The 17,789-nt window shown below is 36.9% G+C and overlaps 1 long non-coding RNA gene across 2 annotated transcripts in view; it reads left to right on the top strand.

Moving 5' to 3' along the window:
• The window catches only part of LOC117197089 (uncharacterized), a 42,014-nt gene extending 30,450 nt beyond the window's left edge, over positions 1–11,564 (top strand). Inside the window, exons 4-5 of one of the 2 annotated variants that reach the window (XR_007470627.1) lie at positions 653–817; positions 7,309–11,564. This is a non-coding gene — a long non-coding RNA (uncharacterized LOC117197089). Of the gene's footprint in view, positions 1–652 lie in introns of both variants that reach the window. The other variant, XR_004477584.2, reaches the window with a different exon arrangement.
• The last annotated feature ends 6,225 nt before the right edge of the window (positions 11,565–17,789 follow it).

Raw genomic sequence — 17,789 nt, 5'->3', positions numbered from 1 at the left:
AGAAAGCAAACCCCAAGTCTCCAGTTGCTCCCAAAGTCCACCGCCTCAATTTTAGGATGATTCATTGTCTATTCCGGTATTCCAGAGATGCAGGGTACATCAAGTTGATTGTGGAGATTTAATCCGCTGCTCGTGAGGATGCTGGGAGAGATTTCCCTTTCTATTCTTTGTTCTCACAGCTCCTGGGGTTCAGCTTTGGATTTAGCCCCACCTCTGCACGTAGGTCGCCTGAGGACATTTGTTCCCTCCCAGACAGGACGGGGTTAAAGAGCAGCTGATTAGGGGGCTCTGGCTCACTCAGGCCAGGGGCAGGGAGGGGTACAGAATGCGGGGTGAGCCTGGCGGCAGAGGCCGGAATGACATTGCAACAGCCTGAGGCGCATGTGTGTTCTCTCGGGAAATTGTCCCTTGATCATGGGACCCTGGCAGTGGTGGGCTGCACAGGCTCCCGGGAGGGGAGGTGTGGATAATGACCTGTGCTTTCACACAGGCTTCTTGGTGGCTGCACCAGCAGCCTTAGCATTTCATGCCCGTCTCTGGGGTCCGCGCTGATAGCAACAGCTCGTGCCCGTCTCTGGAGCTCATTTAGGCGGTGCTCTGAATCCCCTCTCCTCGTGCACCCTGAAGCAATGGTCTCTTGTCTCTTTGGCAGGTCCAGACTTTTCCCCAGACTCCCTCCCAGCTAGCTGTGGTGCACTAGCCCCCTTCAGTCTGTGTTCACACCGCCAGTCCCCTCTCTGGGATCCAACCGAAGCCGAAGCCTCAGCTCCCAGCCCCCGCCCATCCCAGCGGACGAGCAGACAAGCCTCTCGGGCTGGTGAGTGCTGGTCAGCACCAATCTTCTGTGTGGGAATCTCTCCGCTTTGCCCTCTGCACCCCTGTTGCTGCACTCTCCTCCATGGCTCTGAAGCTTCGCCCCCACCACCCACCCATTTCCACCAGTGAAGGGGCTCCCTAGTGTGTGGAAACTTTTCCTCCTTCACAGCTCCCTCCCAGAGGTGCAGGTCCCATCCATATTCTTTTGTCTCTGTTTCTTCTTTTTTCTTTTGCCCTACCCAGGTAAGTGGGGAGTATCTTGCCTTTTGGGAAGTGTGAGGTCTTCTGCCAGCATTCAGTAGGTGTTCTGTAGGAGTTGTTCCACATGTAGATGTATTTCTGATGTATTTGCTGGGAGGAGGGTGATCTCCATGTCTTATTCCTCTGCCATCTTGAAGTTCTCCCCGGTCCTGATATTTTTGAGAGTAACGGTCACTAGTTTTTTTAATTCATAAGTTATAGATTGTTTAATGTTCTTGTAATCTGTCTCAAAGAAAGATATAGAGATGATTCTTTTTATAAATAATTATTTGCTTCTGTTAAGTACAATTAAGGATCATAGAGTTAAAGGCAGGCAAATTGGTGAAACATCATTCAAAACTCACTCATATTTGCAAGTTACACTGAAATATTTAAAGGCTTTCTCTTAGTATCTTCCAGATAACTAAAAATTATTTTTCTTATGCCATACTCAGACTTTCATACTTATATTGAAATGTCAGCAATCCTAATCATGAGAAATTTAAATGGAACTTTCAAACAAAAAGAGAGCTTAGAAATCCAATTGAACACATTTAAATGAATAAATGGAGGTGCAAAAGGCCAAAGACTTGTCAAGATCACACATAGTTAGTGGAAGATATCTGATTCAAACATAAGTCACTAAAATCCTAGCATTGTTCTTTCTCGCCAAGCTTCCTATTGAACAATGAAGTGTCTCTTAACCTTAGAATATATTTCACACACAAGAAAGCATGAAGACATAAGGAGGAAGACAACTCCAATGGAAACTCCTAGCTATTAAAGCACTGGTTTATGAATTTCGCTAGGATGAAAATACTCAACACAAGTAAGAAATATATAGTCGTAAAATCACAGATATTTCTAACTCTAAATAAAATACGTTTTAAAGAATCTTAAATCCTGTTTCTTAATATTTAACAGACTCTTTTCAAAGTTAACTAAACTTAAAATTAGATAGGTCAGCATTCTATTTCTTTGCATGCCTCTCTCCTTTTGAAATACAAATTATAAAAATCTTTCCCATGACCTGAAATACAACTCAAATGTTGTCTTGTGTTAAATATAACTCCATAATTATGCACTATCTATAGTGCTCATGTGTTGTACAGTATGTATTTTTTTTCAAGTCAACAATTCTCCATTGAAAGGAAAATATCTCTTATTCTGGGGCTTGTACTGAGGAAAAAGCATTTTAGAAAAATTATTTTTCCCCACAATAGTTCCACAATTTTGCCTGACTACTATTTTGGCTTAAACTTGGAACCACAAGATTAAAGTCTAATGTTTATAGTCTTTTCATTTTATTTCTCTGGACTGCCTATAATCCCTTCTAATCATTTCAGCTATGGCAATTTTACCTACTGCGATAATGCCTGCTCCAACATACAGGTTTTATGTGTGTAGCTATGTTATTCCACTGGTTTGGCATGTTTGTGTCACATTATCAAGTCTGAGTTTTCTCAGTGGGCCTTCTTTGAGCTTTGTAGTCATTATTTTGAAGTACTGCTTCTTGCTGAAATGTTGGTTCTGTCCGAACAGTCCACTGTAATCTTGTTCTATGCATTATTATTCTTCTTTATCAGACAAAAATTTTAAATATGAATGAAACAAGCCCCCATTTGCCTTTGCCTTTCAACTTTATGTCTAAGAGAAAGTATAAACATAGTTCTGTACTATTAAGTAATATTTATTATAAAGCCATACTTTTTAATATAAAGATATACTAGACAAGACCTATCAAATAAGTAAAAGCATATTAGATATTTCTAAATCAAAAATAGGGTAAAAGCTCTTCTAGAAGAATATTTATCAAACCAAGAAACTCAACAAAGTACCTCAGATTCAACGTAGCACATAAAAGTAAAAAATTAAACTGTGAGCAGAAAAACCATGGAAGCATCTAAGCTTCATGTTTCAATAAAGACCTTGAGATTTAAAATACTAATACATTTAAAATACTAATAGCAACTGCTATTCAAGATTGGCTTATAAATTCAAAAAAACATATTTCACAAGCTACCAGAGCCTATTACTTCATTTTGCAAAATTCATACATGAACTGCCACACTTGTAACTTCAGAGAAATTGTAGAATGATTCTGAAGAAAGAGACAGGACTGTCTGAAAATGGACTAGTGAGGATTTTCCAGGTTGCTACTCTTTCACTCTTCTCATGGGATTCAAAGTGGCTACTGCCCTGACTGATATTAATGTGTCATTTTCAAGTGCCATTGTGGCCCACTGCATCTGCTATCTTTCCAGGTAATAGAATTCTGGAAACCTAGTTCGATGAGCATTAGGAAGGCATGGGATTAGACTAAAATACTGAATGCCTCAGGGACACATGCTAGGCAGGAAGCTCAAAATCCAGGAGCTTTAAAGAAGACTATTTTGGAGTATCACACAGGTTCAAAATGTTTTTGAAGTTCCTGACCAGAAGACCCTGGTCAAATTATGGGAAATTAAACATTGTCAAGATGATAATTGCAATAATTTAAATCTGTAAAATAGCCTTGAATGCAATTATTAATAGAATGACAATGAAATAAACGTTTCTCGTATTCTGTAGAAACCAACCATCATCAAATGAAGAAATATATTCATATAATGCTAAATGATCAATAATAACTATGCGGTAGTTTCTCTTAATCTGCCTCAACTCTTCTGAATTTGTATAAAAGAACATTTCAAAATCAAAAGTTTTCTTTAAAATTTTTGTTTTATATTGTAGTATATAGTTGATTAACAAACAATGTTGTATTAGTTTCAGGTGTACAGGAGATTATCAAAGTTATTTTTAATGACTGAGCAGCTAATTAAGCATTAACAAAGGCCATTGCCATTTACATGACAAAATCCAGAAGTCCTTCAGGACTAATTAGGTGACATCAACCCTCAATTCTCCCTAATGAGGCCTTTGTAAGTCTTAGAACTATTTAACTTTTTAAACTTGAAAGCTATATAGATCTGTCAGAGTTTGTCCTTTTAAATTGAAATAATATTTTATATTTTGCCTTTAAAGTGTTAAGAAAAGTCTCTGACGTTAAAAACTCAGTGTCAGTGTAAGTTAATAAGGAACTTTATGAAAGCCGCTAAAGCAGTTCTCCAACTCATAGAAGATAAGAATAGCCTACAAAGATTCAAGGGAATGTTTCAATAATTAATTCTTTTATTTGGTACCTTTTTAATTATTTAACTCCAAAAATCCAAGTCTATTTCTAGACCCCATTCATTCAACTACATGTTTTTCATCCTGTTTTTACAAAGTGACTCAACCTCTATTTATTTTTTTAAATGATTATAACATACGTGGAAATGTGGTCACCTGTGATTCATCCTGTGCCTGTATGGCACTGACCATGTGGAAGTGAATCAGAGGTTGGACTCTATTCTCATCATGACTGATCAACTTGGTAGTATGTTCATTTTCACGCTGAAACAAGCAATGTGAAATCAGAGAACAATGTTAAGGAATAAACATTTGTTTTGAATCCCTTAATCAGAAAAAGCTAAAATTTCATAATAACAAGTATGAATGTTTCACTTTAAGAGCTAAAGCCACATCTACATATGGGATTTGTTGTGAAAGACTTTCAATTTTCTCTCTGAATGCATTTGTGTGGACAAGACAAAACATTAGGTCATCTCTGAAGAGAAGTAATTGAAAAGGTTCTATGCTCAGGCCCATGTTACCAAAGGCAACTAAATCTTGAATGCTTTGAATTTGTTATGACCAATGTATAGATTATAATGCTATACATTGACTGGGCAACATTTAATATTTTAAATTTTGAGAAACTGACCTTTCATATACTTTTTCTCTTCATTCCCCCTCATGAAAATCATAGTTATCATTAAGAATTAACCAAGTTATAATTTTAAGAAATTTTAAAAATACTTATAGATACTATTCTCAGATGCATACTTTAGAAAGGAAAATTACTTCTTTAAACCAAGATTTCAAGCTTTAAAAAGTCACAGAAGTTTATCATGTACCTTATTTTTGCAATATCTCCACCTGAAAAGTGAAGATATATATATACTCATTGTGTCCAAATCAATTAAAACTGGTTTTAGTTTTTTAAACATAATTATTTAGCATTTGAAGTTGCTAAAGATTATGTACAATGGATATTTTTTAATCTCATATAGTTTGTGATCTTTAGTCTTGTGTGCTAAAATATCCAATTGTTACCAGTTGCCTTTTGTACACTAAGATTGCATAAAGTGTCTCATTTGATTTAAATTACAGAAAATGTTTTCAACATCTATGTTTTCTGTGTCTCCTTTTTACAATGTTTTCAACATCTATGTTTTCTGTGCCTCCCTTTTACAATACTAACCTGAATAAATGCTATGCCCCTTTCCTTAGAGGAGAATATGATTTGGTATCTAAAAGAAAATTCAATACAGGCTAGCATACAATCAACTTTTATTTCCTAAGTAAAAATTTAGTAAAAAATCAGTATTAAAGGTTTTTCTTTTGAAACCCTAAAGGCAATAATGGCATCAATGTAGGTATAAGGTAGTACTGGTTTATTTTCATATTTAGGTGCTAAATGGTAAAATTTGGAGGGGAAATACCAAAGAGAAGCAGCTAGGAATGGTCCTGCTTTGTGATTTGGCTTGCATGGTGCAAGGCCCCCATAAGCACAGGAAGACAATATAGCTAGCACTATAAAATACAGAGAGGAAAACTTAAACACTGGACAGTAGTTGATAAATCTAGTAAATACTAACATCACTATTAACATAGTAGCAATCCATACTCACTTCTCCCCAACTTTCACCACACTTCCAGGTCAGAAGAACAAATAGAACTTGTCTGTGTCTTCAGAGTGAATAGTGAGCTACAACTGTCTCAACAAGTTTGAAGCAGTGTAAATTATCAGGACCCAAAAGAGAATAAGAAAATAAGAACTTGATTTTGATTTTTAAAAAGGAAAAATGTATAAAATAAAGCACAGGCAAGACTCAGGAAGCAGTTCAGAGGCAGAACTTTCTGAGACGCCCTAAAGCAATGGGACACAGCAAGAGGGATCCTTTATACTATGCCCATGGCTGAGAGCCTGGATGGGAGAATGTGTTAGGATGCTGACTAAAAAAAATTTCCCAATAGTTTTTCCATGTAAACATGTACCTGCAGGAGTTTTACTTAAATCTTCTCTTTAAAGAGTAATAAGATGGAAGCAGCCCTACCTTATGTTAAAACATACTATAAAGGTACTATAATTAAAAGAGTTTGGTGTTGCTATAAGGACAGAAATAATCAATAAAACAGAAGAAATACTATGAATACTTAATATTAATTTTAATAATATATTACATAATATAAGGAGGTCAAATGAACAAGGAAAGAAAATCACTTTCAATAAATGGCTCTGAGACAATTAGCTATTTTGGCTACAAATCACTTTAGATCATGTTTTCATATAAACCAAAATAAATTTCAAGTGATAAAAACTATGTTAAGATAAAATGCTAGAATAAAATAGTGACTTTTTACTAGCCCCTGAATAAGAAGGACACTCTAAATTTAAATTAGTGAGATAAATCATAAAGGAGTAATATATTTGACTTCACAGAAAGGTCAAATTTCGGTGCACAAAAAATAGCAAAAACAAATGTAAAGTGAATTAATTCTTTGAAGGGATTGATGTATTGTCATCCAACACAGAGCAGATTAAGGATTCTTCCAAAAATGACAGTTTCACCTTTTTCATGTCACCAAACCTTGCTCTCAGCTGCTGGGACATAAGAGTTCTAGTTCCCTATTTATAACTTCCAACTTCTTCTGCTGCTAGAGAATGTACAAATAAAAATAGTAATGTAGAGATAAAACTCGATTAGGTACTAGCATAATATAACATTTTTAGGAAAATATTGTATAAGCTACTTTTTTAGCTTATACAGTCAATTTTCACCAGATACTGTCTATTACAATACAAATTATGCAACTGTTGTAACAGTTCACATCCTCAAGTCAGGAGCCTTGGAATTCCCAGCAGAAATCATTTTAGTTTTCATTTCTCTTCCTTGGGGAAGAACACCTTTTGTATTCTCTATTTTGTATATATATTTTTTGTTTATATATATTTGTGTATATTTTGTGTATATATATGTTCATAAATATATATGATAGAGAACTTTTTTTTGAAGATTTTCTTTTGATGTGAACCACTTTTTAAAGTCTTTATTGAATTTGTTACAACATAGCTTCTGTTTTATGTTTTGGTTTTTTGGCTGCCAGGCATGTGGGATCTTAGCTCCCTGACCAGGGATTGAACCTGTACCCCCTGCATTGGAAGATGAAATCTTAACCACTGGACCACCAGGGAAGTCCCTGAAAGGGAATTTTTTCATTTAAGGGAAAAATTCTTTCTTTAACTATATAAGGATTTTATAATTAGGGAAAAATTGTTCTTCTTGCATACAATTTTGTCACATGAAATCAAATTAAGGGTGTCCACCTGACATTGTTTTATAAAGCCATGCAAATTTAAAACATGTTAGATCGAAGATAATCAAAGCACTCTTCATAATAAATGATGCTTTGCTTTTACTTTTACCTGGATTTCAAGTCCAGAGTGTAAATTAGACTTCAGGTTTATGAAACAGCTTGATTAGCAACCATTCTAGGAATTCATGAATCTATAATAAGAATAATCACTAATCAAGTATGCAACTATGTGGCAGGCACAGTGCTTAAGAGTTAACTGAACTTTAATCTTTACCGTAATCACATGAATTAAGGACTTTCATTATTAGCATTATAGGGAAAAATATCTAAATAAAGATATAAATTTATAGATTTAGTCTAAATATTGGGATCAAATTTTGGAGGACACTTAAAAACCATTCAGTTGCAGGAAAATTATCCATCATTTGGGTTTTTGTGATTATTGTTTTATTCAATTACTAGAAAATTTTCTACGAATATATGATGTTTAGTTATTAATTATTACTCTTTCACTCATAGAACTTTGATTTTAAGTGAAGAAATTCCATATGCAATTTCCTTTCTAGCATACCACAGTATCTCACATAACTTCATGTAGGTAAAAACAGCAGGATATTAGCCCTTTAGAAATAAAGATTTGTTTTCATTTAGGAAAACAAAGTTCTCCTTTTAATAAAAAGCCCCCCCAAAAGTGATCCCTAAACAGAAAAAAATTATTTTAGAAATTATTGTGTATCTGCAGAATTATTTCCCCTACATATCTATCATCTGATGCCAGCATATTTTTCAGCAGTTACCACCTGTTAGAATTCATGTTTTTGGATGAGTGATCAATTAATTTTTATCATGTTGATTTTCCCCAGCAAGCTATAGGTTCACCTCAGCTGCAAAAATTTTCTAAACTGAGCAAAGCCTCCATAGGAGAAGTCAGGATATAATCTTTCAAACACAGTGTAACTCTGTAGGAGTCTATTCAGGAATTTGAGAAAGAACTGTGAGAGAGTAAGTTTGTAGCATTTACGCTGTTTGCAAACCTGACCTTAAAAAGTGATTAAAGTCCACATATAAATGACTATACTTAACTCTTGTATAGCACTTCTGATTTACTAAGTTTAGTTAATTTGCCAAAATTTATCCTAGGCTAAATACATATTACTAGCTATCCTACAAAAGAAATTAAGTCAGAAGCTTGGAACGAGTTGTTCAAGGGGCACCCTACGTGAGTGCCAAGTTGGTTATACAGCTTTTATAGTCTCCTAACCAAAAGTCAATAATACTGAGGGTATCCCTATAGTCAAATATTGATAACACATAGATTTCCCCCAATAGATTGGATTTATTCCGTGTCTTCTTTCCAAAAGGGATTGAAGTTGAATGTTTAAGAGTTTGAACAGACAATTTGACATATGTTTGCATAACTATGATTCCCTCAGAGAAGTCTGATGAAAATAAAACCAAATTTTTGTTAGATTCTGCAAAGACTTAACCAGTTGCTCCCTAAACTACCAGAAAATACAAATCAAAGTGGAACTTGTATTCCACACATGACTCAAAGGGTCATGTCACATCAGAACTCCATTGCTCTCCATTCATAACAATCATGCTACAAAGTAAGTAAAAATTCTATCTCCCTCTTACATATGTCTTTCATTTTTCCTCAGCCAAAGGCCCCTCATTTATTCCATTAATCTAACATAAAAGCATTTCCTGCATTGCAAAATGAAACTTCATTACACAAATGGGTTTACATTCAGTGGCAGAGAGCTTATCCTCTAGTTTCCTTTCTGTTATCCTTCCTTTTAGTAACACTCTTCTCCTCCTCAAGATATGATCACCCAACTAGAGTTCCCAGCATTCCTTGCAGCCTCATGTGACCATGTGATTTGCCTCTTGCTAATGGTAATTAAGCAAGAGTAATGTGGGCAACTTCAGCCTTCTATCTTTAAAAGGGAAAAATCACTTGCCCTCTATTTCTCTTTCCACATCTCACAGTAGATAAAGCAAACAGTGGTGAGCCAGTGTCCACCAAGCAATTGAAGACAACTTTAGGGAATAGCAGAGCAACAATATAGAAAGAACCCGGGTTCCTAAATGACTCAGCAGCCTCCCTCTAGTTAGTTACATTAAACATCTACTTTGTTTGAGCCACTGTGTTTTAGGATTTCCTTGTCACAGCCTCTTATCTGTATACCCAAATACAATTATTCAAATTAGAACTCCTTTCATCTCATTTCTACTGTTGACACTTTTGTCTGTGTTGAAACATTGCTGCTGGTGATAGTTTCACCCAAGTATGTAGCAAAAGACTATTATGGGGTCAGTATCACCTCTTTTTGGACAAACATGCTTATTTTGTACTATATACCTGAGCCACTGGGTTTATACAAACTTGGGGCATCCAGGCTGCTACCCTTTAGCCCCATGATATTTGTTTTTAATCATTTTATTATAACATCAATGCTGTTTGAAATTTTTCTTCACTGTGTTCTTGTAATGAATCTTATTTCTGCCTTTTTTATTATCATCATAGAACATTTATTTGTGTGTCTATTTATAATCCATAATCTGCATATGTATGACCAAGGACAATCTGACAATAGTATTTATTTCACTGATAATCACCAAATTTCCTGATAGATCCTCCCAAGCTCTCCCATTGGACTAATGCTGGATATACAAGACCTACAGCAGCAGTGTTACTGCAGGTGTTAGTCCAAGTTACTGTGGCCCCAGTATACACATATTCATGATGCAAGCTTTGTTGGTAATGTTCTACAACGTGGATTTACTACAAGCAAAAAGATAGTTATTCTCTTTAATCCTTTTTTTTAAGGCAAATGTTAAAATCTCAATGAAATGATGCACAACTGTATTGAAAAAGACTTACATAGTATCTGTTATTTTTCATCTTTCTTACAGCTAGAAAAACAAATGCCTAATGCCTTTCCTTTCATTTTTGGGCTCACAAATTAGAGTATTTTCAAAGAGAAAAGAACCTTAAGAACTTCTTTTCTAGGAGTTTTTAAACTGTGTTCCTGGCACCCTAGGACTCCAGAGCAGTATCTTAAGGTATGCCTAAAGAGCGGTTGGTGGAGGAGGCTGAGTGGTAGGGACCAGAGGCTCCCACCCTGCTTCAGATCAGTTTTCTTTAATCTTTAAGATGTTAGGGTTCTGTTTGAGATTTCATTTTTTAAATGTGTTTTCTAATATTTGAAAAGTGCTAATCTAGTCCAAACCAAATGAGGGAACTAAGAGCTCAAGAGAATAAGATTTACTCATGAAGTAAGAGCAGATTTGTGGTGAAGTTAAGATGGGATCCTAGTCTTTTGACATCTTGTCCAGAATTTTTATACCAAAGCTACAGAGATGATTTAATAAAATGTGGGCGTTCAACCACACACAGTTAAAGTGACATAGCTATTCTGGTATTCATGTGACTTATAGGAGTTTCAACAATAACTTCAAATTTCCCTGTATTTTTCATCTGGCTTTTAGTTCAGAATAGTGCTAAATGTTTTGATTTCTGTATCCAGCAATTAAGATTAGTATTAATATTTTTCTACTTTAGAAAAAGCAACATTTTTAATTTAAAAAATTATGACTGCTCTAAAAATTTTTTTTTAAAGAAGGAAATTATGACATAGCAGAATGCACAGGACTCTAATAGGAAACATGATTCTAAATACTGCTCTGCCATCAAAGAAACAGCTTTGTGCCCTTTCTTTGCCAATCATGTCATCTTGACAGACCTCAAATTTCTTAGTTTTTAATGTGATTAGTCTATACAGCTTATAAGGTTTCTTCCAGATCTAAAAATCTAGAACTCTCTTTTCTAGGTTAATCCTGTCCATCTGCAGATCAAGCAATAAAGTGTATAATTATTCAGTGTATATCTCTGTGCATAATGTATGTATGTATGTTTTAGCATATGCCTACAAATCAAGGAATCTTCAAGCTTTTAATTTTATGGCTCTATTTTATGGGTTTTTTCCATTTTTAAAAATATACTGTTATTTGCATTCAATAAATTCACCCTTTTAAGTGTAGAGTTCTGTGAGTTTTTATGAACATTTACAGTTACATAATCACCACCAAAATCAAGACATATAACAATTCCATCATGCCAAAAAATTCCCACCTCCCTTTAGAGTCAACTCCACACCATACTTATTCCCTAACAACTACAGCTCTGTTTTCTGTCATTGTAGTTTCACCTTTGCTTCTTTATGTATTTTTTTTTTAATCTTGAGAGTCCTTACTTTTTTACTTTCATCTGTAGTTCTGAAAGTTAAATAGTATACACTGCACCTACTCTGATGGTTGCCTTATATCTTGTTTAATTTTAACAACAAAATTGACAATAATTCTGAGATGCAGACATCACTACACTGACTTTATATATGAGGAAACTGAGACTCGTAGAAGTAATTTTCCAGGGTAACAGAGCTAGTAAACAAAGAACCCCAGCTCCTTAATGGCCACAGCACCACGATACACACCCTGATATAGCCGCTCTCCAGACTTCTTGTACATGAGAGCAAAATAAACTTTTATTTGTTTGAGCCTCTGTTATTTTGAGTTTTCTGCTACATGAAGCCAAATCTAACCTCATTTGTTTTGGATCCTCCTTTTTGAGCATCCTTTTCTCAGGACACATGCTAATCTCTCCAGCAGGCTTACCAGACCCAGGGAGAGATCGTAGTTTAATTACATTTTCGGAGCCTTAAATGTGGCCACAGGTCAAAGTGCTATCTCAAATTCTTATTTTTAAAATCTCCATCTATTGGAATCTAAGTCTGTATTTCAATTAGTTCCAAACCCAGAGGAGGACAGGGATGATATTTATTGGAGCTCCTAAACGCCAACACTTATTTTCATTTTTAATTTACCAGATGATTGCCCATTCTCCAATTTGTGTTACGTATAATTTTTAAAAACTGCTTAGTCTTCATTTTAGATGCATATTAAAAATACACTTTGCATCATACTCATATTCACAGAGGTGAGTTTGATTTAGCAGAGGCAACCCTGATGCTCAAATCGGACAAATCTACTTCATACTCAGAGATGCAAGATCCACAAGTCAAAATTCTCTCCCTTTAACCCCCTTAGAATATCATGTACAGTGGAACACAGCTCCCTGAACCAGCTTTCTTAATCTTAAGGCTATTGACATAAGAAAAATAGTGTCTCCTACAGGGAAGAAGGCTAGAGTGGTCTGTAAATAAAAAAAGATATTATATGGGAAGAACTGAGGACTACATTTTAAAACAGTGTGCCTTCACATGAGCATTTATGTTAAACAATCTGATGAAAGTTCACAAATATTTACTTCACATTGCAATCTGCATACATATTTTCATATCAGATATAGGAAGAATACAATTAAAACATCAAACCGTTACATACACAGTACACAAGCAAGTTACTTGAATGAGTAGGTTAAAAAAATAAGGTAGATTGTTAGGTTTTTTTTAGTGTTGGAATCAGTAACTTAAGAAAGGGAACATAATGTTATCTGGTATTATTAGATGATAGCATAACTAATCTTGTAGAAATGGGAAGGAAGTCATACTATGTACATTTCTCATGGAAGAAACTTTTTTCTACTCTCAGTATGAGTACGTGCTCTGGGGGACCAGTGGTTTTATTTTTTGCCTATGGACTTTCTCATTGTTGGACCTCACAGTGTTTTGCTCTTTTTTTTTCAACTGCTAAAGCTAACGGACATATTTATGTACCCCTTCCAGGAAGCAGATATAAATTCATGACCTGTGTTTTATATTCTAACATCATTCCAGAGGTCATCTTTTCTTTCTAATCTTATTTTCCTTTTGTTTATTTTAAACCATTTATCTTTTTAAATACAGATATTCCTGTACTATTTCTTAAATCATTCGTGGAAAAACACAAATTCTAAATTAATTAACTAGTAAACTATACTAATATTGGTATTTTTAGTTACCCGCTTAAGACACCTAAAATAATCAGGTATTAGAATAGAATGTGAATGATACTTATATTATCATCTTACCTCTATAAGATCAATAATCAGAGGATGTTAACAGAGTCCTTCACTGTCAATGGTATAAATTCTATTTAATTCATAGGGAAATAAAGACATGAGAAAGCAAATAAGTCTAATGGTTCAAAAATTAGAAACCTGATATTAATGCACTGTTACTGACTCCATGTTCAGACTAATTTGTCAGTTATTCATCAACAGAATGAAAGTTAAAGTCAATCAGCTTTATTATTTTTAAAGTGTAGATATATTTAAATGTAACCATACGAATGTGTTTTGATTGGTTCAATTTCTTATTACAGATGAACTTGAGTTAAGAGAAAAATATATCTGCTAAAATATTTGCGTAGATATATGATTCACTATAGCAATATTTTACATAGAGTAAAATAAATCAAAAATGTTTTATGCTGCTATCGTTTTTACTAACAGCTCAGGAGGAAAGGGAAGAGAAAACATCTATTCTTTTTAGAATCTTTTGCCTTTATTAGGTGCCCAGGCAATCTGTCTCTAAACTTTTCTGTCTTGTGCAAACATTCAACATCATTAGATTGAAATAGTTTAACTGAGGGAATTCCAATTTATACCTCTTCTAGATCAATTATTATATTTTAGTTGTTTTAAGTGCCTCCTCTCACTTTCCAAGGTGTCCTGATTTGAGAGGCATTATGTGGTCACCATAAATATGATGGATTTCAGTAGCTCTCAGGAATGATAGATAGCAATAAGGTGCTTACTTCTAAAAGGCCATGATTCTGTTTCTGGGAGACAAAGATCTCTGAAAACTATGGCTAAACATTTTTATGAATTGTCACTTAAATTATCTAGTCTTAGAGCATATTTAGGGATTTCTGTACAAAGTGTATAAAAATAATTCTAGATCAAAGCTTTGAGAGGTTAAGTGACTTTCCCAAGGCCACACATTTACTAAGTGAGAGAGCTAGGATGCTATCCCAGATTTGTTGGATTCCAAAGACAGTGCCTTTAACTAGCTATGCTACAATAACACCCCCTACCTTAGTCCATAATTTTTGTCCAACTCACAGTTTGTTAGAACTCCACCATACAAGTGCTGGCACACTGCTCCCTCACTGCCCAATTCAACACCTCCCATAACCCCCATCGTGAGATCATGCCAACTCTAGTTTCTAATACTCCTATTCTTCTCTGCCAGACCAAAATTAACATTTTTTCTCATGACCTAACCTGAAGTTTGTAACAACAAGTGATAATAGGTAATCAGATAAATTAATCATTACTAATGGGTTGATATCGAATGTGCAATGTCTTCTCAGGGAAAGTTGTATTCTAACCATTTAAGATAAGTATTACAATATGGTAATTAAGGGGCAGTATAAATATTGCAAACTAAACATACGTCAGTCGGGTTAGAGGCATGAGAGTCAGCAGAAGGGCAGTATTTTGGGTCAACTGCATTCTGACATCTGTCAAAACTACTGCATAATCTTTTCAGCCGACTGCTATGTAAGTCAGATCTAGATATTGTCAGTCCATCATTAACAATATGTATGAAATTGCTCAAGTAGAATAATAGGGACAAAACCTTCAGTGTATTTCCCCCAAAAGTATAAAAATAGCAATATGCTTGCATTGGCCTAAACAAAGAGCTCACTGAGCCATGTACCTGCATAAGATAAACAACTCTGCAGTGCTTTACAGGTTTGCTTACTTTGTGAGAAAGTAACCAGGGCTAAGTGAAGAATGTCTATAAGAGCAAACATTCAGAATGAATGGTCAGTAAAATCTCAAATTGTATGCTATAGAATAATGTTGTAAATTATTTTCACATTTCACCTGCTTTAAAAAAAATTTTATTCAGACCATAATTCTTTTAGTGTCCTGTCCTCATATCTCAAAAACATTTTTACCTCTCAGAGGCAAACTCTTCACTTCTGTCACTGCTTCTCAAATCACTAAGCCAAGAGATCATACCTGACAGCTTTAAGAATATAGATCCCCAGGCTCTTCCGGGAAGATGGCGGAAGAGTTAGACGCGGAGATCACCTTCCTCCCCACAGATACTCCAGAAATACATCTACAAGTGGAACAACTCCTACAGAACACCTACTGAACGCTGGCATAAGACCTCAGACCTCCCAAAAGGCAAGAAACCCCCCACGTACCTGGGTAGAGCAAAAGAAAATAGAATAAACAGAGACAAAAGGATAGGGACAGGCCAGCACCAGTGGGAGGGAGCTGTGAAGGAGGAAAGGTGTCCACACACTAGGAAGCCCCTTCTCGGGTGGAGACTGCGGGTGGCAGAGGGGAGAGCTTTGGAGCCGCGGAGAAGAGCACAGCAACAGGGGTGAGGAGGGCAAAGCAGGGAGAGATTCCCGCACAGAGGATCGGTGCTGACCAGCACTCACCAGCTTGAGAGGCTTGTCTGCTCACTCGCCGGGGCGGGCGGGGCTGGGAGCTGAGGCTCGGGCTTCAGTCAGAATGCCGGGTTGGCAGCGTGAAGACAGCCTGAAGGGGGCTAGCGCACCACAGCTGGCCGGGAGGGAGTCCGGGGAAAGGTCTGGAGCTGCCGAAGAGGTAAGAGACTCTTTCTTCCCTCTTTGTTTCCTGGTGGGCGAGGAGAGGGGATTAAGAGCGCTACTTAAAGGAGCTCCAGAGACGGGCGCGAGCCGCGGCTTAAAGCGCAGACCCCAGAGACGGGCATGAGACGCTAAGGCTGCTGCTGCCGCCACCAAGAAGCCTGTGTGCGAGCACAGGTCACTCTCCACACCTCCCTTCCGGGGAGCCTGTGCAGCCCGCCACTGCCAGGGTCCCGGGATCCAGGGACAACTTCCCTGGGAGAACGCACGGCGCGCCTCAGGCTGGTGCAACGTCACGCTGGCCTCGGCGCCGCAGGCTCGCCCCGCACTCCGTGCCCCTCCCTCCCCCCCGCCCCCGCCTGAGTGAGCCAGAGCCCCCGAATCAGCGGCTCCTTTAACCCCGTCCTGTATGAGGGAAGAACAGACGCCCTCCGGCGACCTACACGCAGAGGCGGGGCCAGATCCAAAGCGGAGCCCCTGGCAGCTGTGAGAACAAAGAAGAGAAAGGGAAATCTCTCCAGCAGCCTCAGAAGCAGCGGATTAAAGCTGCACAATCAACTTGATGTACCTGCATCTGTGGAATACCTGAAGAGACAACCAATCATCCCAAATTGAAGAAGTGGACTTTGAGAGCAAGATTTATGATTTTTTCCCCTTTTCCTCTTTTTTTGAGTGTGTATGTGTATGCTTCTGTGTGAGATTTTGTCTGTATAGCTTTGCTTCCACCATTTGTCCTAGGGTTCTAGCCGTGTGTTTTTTTTTATAATTATTTTTTAATAACTTTATTATATTTTATCTTACTTTATTTTATTTTACTTTATCTTCTTTCTTTTTTTCCTTCTTTCCCTCCTTCCTCCCTTCCTTCCTCCCTCCCTCCCTCCCTCTTTTCTTTCTTTCTTTCTACTTCTACTAATTCTTTCTTTCTACTTTTTCTCCCTTTTATTCTGAGCCGTGTGGATGAAAGGCTCTTGGTGCTGCAGCCAGGAGTCAGTGCTGTGCCTCTGAGGTCTGAGAGCCAACTTCAGGACACTGGTCCACAAGAGACCTCCCAGCTCCACACAATATCAAACAGTGAAAACCTCCCAGAGATCTCCATCTCAACATTAGCACCCAGCTTCACTCAACGTCCAGCAAGCTACAGTGCTGGACATCCTATGCCAAACAACTAGCAAGACAGGAACACAACCCCATGCATTAGCAGAGAGGCTGCCTAAAATCATAATAAGTCCACAGACACCCCAAAACACACCACCAAACGTGGACCTGCCCACCAGAAAGACAAGATCCAGACTTATCCACCAGAACACAGGCACTAGTCCCCTCCACCAGGAAGCCTACACAACCCACTGAACCAACCTTAGCCACTGGGGACAGACACCAAAAACAACAGGAACTACGAACCTGCAGCCTGCAAAAAGGAGACCCCAAACACAGTAAGATAAGCAAAATGAGAAGACAGAGAAACACACAGCAGATGAAGGAGCAAGATAAAAAACCCACCAGACCTAACAAATGAGGAGGAAATAGGCAGTCTACCTGAAAAAGAATTCAGAATAATGATAGTAGAGATGATCCAAAATCTTGGAAATAGAATAGACAAAATGCAAGAAACATTTAACAAGGACCTAGAAGAACTAAAGATGAAACAAACAATGATGAAGAACACAATAAATGAAATGAAGAATACT

Source organism: Orcinus orca, chromosome 12, assembly GCF_937001465.1.
Source record: "Orcinus orca chromosome 12, mOrcOrc1.1, whole genome shotgun sequence".
Classification (NCBI taxonomy): Eukaryota; Metazoa; Chordata; class Mammalia; order Artiodactyla; family Delphinidae; genus Orcinus; species Orcinus orca.
The sequence above is the reverse complement of the archived record's forward strand: the minus strand, read 5'-3'. Positions and strand labels throughout refer to the sequence as shown.